At 38.3% G+C, this 5,300-nt stretch overlaps 1 pseudogene; it reads left to right on the top strand.

Moving 5' to 3' along the window:
• The first annotated feature begins 4,495 nt into the window (after nucleotides 1–4,495).
• LOC109376257 (60S ribosomal protein L7a pseudogene) lies at nucleotides 4,496–5,290 on the top strand (annotated as a pseudogene).
• Nucleotides 5,291–5,300: the final 10 nt, after the last annotated feature.

Raw genomic sequence — 5,300 nt, forward strand, 5'->3', positions numbered from 1 at the left:
AGATACTGAATGCTATGATTCATTTACTTTTTCTGTAATTTGTAATTAAAATGATCAATGTATTTAGACAAAAGGTAAGATGTTCACATCACTTTCTTTGGTAAATGGGGATTCATTTTGTTTGAGTTTGTGGTTGAGCGTCTAATTATGTTGTTGTGGGTACTCTGGGGATTTTACAATTACCTCTTCAAATGAAAATTGATCAAGGTTGAAAATCAAAGGAAATAGAGAAAACCTTTTAAATACACTTGGTTTCAGAAACTTCAAAAGTATACTCTAGTAGGTGCTATTTCTAGTTAGAATAGTGTCTATCTCTCAGTGTTTGGTAATATACAGCTGCATGAACAATAATTGAACAAAAAACTGTAGGCTTCTGTTAGGAATATCAGCTGATAAACATTTTTTGTAAAATATAAATGGAACCCTGAACCTGGATGTAATTTATTTATTAATTCTACGAGTTCAATTTTTACTTATGTTTTCTTCATCTCTGAATTTTATGTTTGGTTTGTTTTCCTTTGTGGTTTTTTTGTTAGTTTACTATAAGAGCTAAAGATATATTTAATAAAGTTTGATACTTGTATCAATTGGTATTTAGAGCAAGCATGCATAAACATTTATGTATCATTTCTGATTGGAAAGTTTCAAAGTAAAATGGAATTGTAAATCAAATAACTTTGCAATGCTACTTGTTTGCATTCTGTATTATAACTAAGAGTGATTTTTTTTTCTTACTCTGAGATGGTCTATGTGGGATATGACTGTATCACACTCTATGGTTTGAAGAGGGTTTGTATCTCAGTGTGCCTAAATAGTAAACTATGATCATTATTTGTTAAAAATCAGATGTTTCTTTCATGAATGTATGAGACAATCATCATTAGTAATTATGCAATCATGCCCATAAGCAATCAGAAACATGACTATTAGTATTACATTCAAAATGTGGAAACAAACAAATAATAACTGAATTAGTGAAATGTGTTGTCATAGACAAGGAATAAATTAATCATTCAGCAGTAGACCCATAAGTTAATGTTTTTTCATACTTTTCTAAAATCATGTATCAGATTTTTCTATAAACCATAATATATCAATTTTAGCCATAAATACCTGTGGAAAATCTATATAGTCATGAATGAGCATTTTTCTTATTTTTATTGTATAAATGTAACTTGCAAATTTTGTCAAGAGAATTTTATTTGGGAAACATGAACAGATCTTTCACTTTGCTTTGCAAACAATATCTAACCTGGATTATTTTAAAGTCTTTTAGTTGGGGGGAGGGGTGGAAACAAAACAAAAGAAAACAAAACATTTAGTCTGATATTTATAGTCACCTTGTTAGAAATAGTCATAGGATGTTTGCTCACTAATTGTCCAAATAGGTCACTTGTTGCATGACAGCTATGCAGCCCTACATGGAGGAACTGTATCTGGCCAAGTTATGGGAGAAATGATATTGTAATCACCCCTGATACTGCACATGTAAAAACAGCCTTAGGCTGTTCTCCTAAACGCATCCTGTTAAACACTGGTATATTGGTATTACATGAGATATTGGCACTCTTCCGAAAGGAAAAAAGAAAAATCCAGAGAGTTTTACCCATTAAAATCCAATTATAGAAATTACACAAGTTATTTGTACCCAGGGCTAGCCTCAGGCAACATTCTAAAGTTGGTGTTTGTTCTAGGTTTTGCACTTAATATCTGTGGAGCCATTATATGCAAGGTACAAAATGACAAGGGCTTAAGGTGTTAGATCTCCTAAAAATCCCAGTACCATGATAAAAGACTCAAAAAGCAAAAATATTTTTTAACATTTTGTGTATCTCAATGAATGGCCACTACCTATTCATTTGCCTGAGACAACAAATGGACATTATTGATGTCTCTCTTAATTATTATATGCAATTGTTTCTCAAGTCTTCCTGGTTCTCCATCCAGAGGATGCCTCCCATTTTTCCTTGTCTTCTTTACACTTCCTGCCAGTATTTAGTTCAACTGTTCGTAGTATCCTACGGGACTACTGGAATAACCAGCTCTGCCCCGTCTCTGCCTTACTTCCACCTCTAGAATTCTCTTATTCCAATCCGTCTTCTATAGTTCCTCCAAAGTTGTCTCTCTAAAATACAAATATGGCTTTATTTTTTTCCATTTAATTTCAGCCAGTAACTTCTTACACTTTCACAAAAGTTCTCTGGTTATTAAGTCTAATTTTTCTCCTATATAGACCACTCAGTTCAACAGAAAACCTAGGAGTGGCCACATACAATGCGCTTTTCCATATCTTACTTCCATTGTTGTTTGTGTGTTTGTTTGCTTGTGTTCTATGCTATTTCCTCTGCTTGGGATTTACTGTCCCTCCTTTCCTTCTTGTCAGTCTGAATTGTAGCAATTCAAATATAGTATCATCTATAGAGTCTGTGTGACTGAGTACATATTGGTCCTTGGGTCACCAGCAATTGTGTCTAACATTGAATGAATAAAAAAAAGATGACTTGAAACTTAAAGGAAAGAATTTTGAACACTGAACAGGCAATGAGAAACTTTCTAAATCCTATCTTGGCATTGACTGAGTGCTGCAACAATACAGTGAGGATGTTGCAATTAAGGGCAGTAAATTTTGAAAAGAAAAAGAAAAAACAAATATACCCAAACCACATACAGTAAATCCTTGGATTGTGAGTAACGTAGTTTGCGAGTGATCTGCAAGATGACCAAGCATTTGTATTACATTTTAACATGGTAAACAAGTGATGCCTTGCAGTATGAGTAGTTTGTTTCTGGAACAAATTATGCTCACAAACCAAGGTATTACTGTAAACATGCTTCTAAATGACTAAATTATTGAAAAGTGTCCTTGTGTTTCTGTTGCAGGTGCTTTGAGTATGGGTTGCATGTGGGTGGCTTCGCAGTTTAATGAACAGTGAGTTTACTTGTTTTCACCTTGGATGGGTTCTGTAGGCACACTTCCTGGTGCTCAGGTGTACCCCGTCCCCTTCTCGGGTCAGACAGGGGTGTGGCAACATGAGAGAGACTGGCACAGATGAAGGATGGAGAGATTTGGAAGTGAGTGTTCCATAAAATCAATAGCAAATCATAGGGATTGAATGAGAGTGAGGTGTCCCTGTTAAATATCCACTATCCTAAGTCATGAGTACAAAAACATGAAAATTATCAATTAATTTAACCAAAGTTGTGTTTGTTCATTTGGTTCCATGATTCAGTGTTCTTCACTCTGATAACATGGTTATTTCTTACTCCAATCTAGATTGATAATTCAGATACATGGAAACATTCCATATGGTACTTTCTTTTCACAATGATTTATTTCCTTTTACCAAGAAGATATCATGTAGGTGGTTTTGAATCCAGAAAGTTCAGAAGCACTAACATTAATGACATTAATGGCAATTTTCCCTACTGCTATGAGACAAATTATTCATTCACTCCTATATACTCTATCCTCACATGCATTTGGTACTTATAATGTCAATACAATTACGTACATATAGGCCTTTCTCTTTCTTCTGAGATATCTCATCTAGCTTCCTACCCTGAATTCTGCCTAACCTAAGTAGAGAAACAGTGCTTAACATAAGTAGAGAACATTTCTAGCATGCAAGACTTGGCAAGAGAACATGTAAAGGGAGAAGAATTGGGGAAGAGGAAACACTTAGAAAAAGCATTGTTTCAGGCTACCTCCAGTGCTTTTTATCATATTCTTTCTTGTTCTACCACTGCTTGTGCTAGTGTTTTTCAGTACTTTTTTTTTTTTTTTTTTTTTTTTTAGCTGAGCCATCCTGCCACCTGTTGGCAGCTCAGCGGCTGCTCAGCTCGGGCTGAGACTCGGACCACTGTTGCTCAGAGCTCAAACTCTTGAGCGAGCTCTTAACCAACTGAGCCACTCAGCCGGCCCTTTTTCACTTCATTCTTAACAACTAGCATTATCTTTAGAACTGATGAAAAAGCACTGCTTTTGAATTAAGTTCTCCAAGGTAGCCACTACTTCATCTGTCCATTCCACATCATTCTCTTGTGTCTTTTCAGACAAGAACATATCATTAAGTAAGCATTTGCTTAATAAATGACCTTCTCATTGATGAGGGTTATGGCTAATATAAATGTTAGAATGTGGAAGCAGTCGATAGTTTGGATATATCACAATGATGTTGAACACACTGATCTACAACTGAGTAAGAGCAGCTAACTTTGCTTGAGGAAAGTAATATAATCAGGCAGAGGGGATGTACTTTAAATCCGTAAATCAAGCTCCCAGCAATATTGCCATATTTCTCCGGTAAGTTTACTTTTTACTTTCCAAGATTATTAAACTACTTCACAAACTCGTCGCTTTCTTCAAACTTCCCATGTTAATTCATTCTTTCACCCAAACACCTATCCTGACATGCTCAGCTCATGCCATTGTATCCTTCTTCATTAACAAAAAAAAAAAGGGGGGGAACTGTGCTCTCTCCTCCTTCTGTCCTTGATGCTGAAAAGGAAGAAGGCTGAGGGGAAGAAGGTGGCGCCAGCCCCTACTGTTGTGAAGAAGCAGGAGGCCAAGAAGGTGGGAAATCCCGTGTGAGAAAAGGCCCAAGAATTTTGGCATTGGGCAGGACATCCAGCCCGAAAGGGACCTCACCCGCTTTGTCAAATGGCCCCGGCACATTCGGCTGCAGCGGCAAAGAGCTATTCTCTGTAAGTGCCTCAAAGGGCCTCCTGCCGTTAACCAGCTCACCCAGGTCTTGGACCACCAGGCAGTTTAATCAACTGCTTAAGCTGGCTCACAAGTACAAACCGGAGACAAAGCAAGGGAAGAAGCAGGATTGTTGGCTCGAGCTGAGATAAAAGCTGCCCGCAAGGGGGGATGTCCCCACTATGAGGCCACCTGTCCTCTGAGCAGGGGTTAATACTGCCACCACTTTGGCGGAGAGCAAGAAGGCACAGCTGGTGGTGACTGCACATGATGGGGATCCCATGCAGCCGGTTGACTTCCTGCCTGCCCTGTCCTGTAGGGTGGAGGTTCCCTACTGCATTATCAAGGGGAAGGCCAGGCTGGGACGTCTAGTCCACAGGAAGACCCGTGTCACTGTCGCCTTCATACAGGCTAACTTGGAAGACAAAGGAGCGCTGGCTAAGCTGGTGGAAGCTGTCTGGACCAAATACAATGAACAGATACGATGAGATCCGCGGTCACTGGGGAGACAACGTTCTAGGTCCCAAATGGGTGGCTCGCATCGCCAAGCAGGCAAAGGCTGAAGAACTGGCCACCAAGCCAGGCTGAGGGTACACTG

Source organism: Hipposideros armiger, unplaced genomic scaffold (genome assembly GCF_001890085.2).
Source record: "Hipposideros armiger isolate ML-2016 unplaced genomic scaffold, ASM189008v1 scaffold_1079, whole genome shotgun sequence".
In the NCBI taxonomy this organism is placed as follows: Eukaryota; Metazoa; Chordata; class Mammalia; order Chiroptera; family Hipposideridae; genus Hipposideros; species Hipposideros armiger.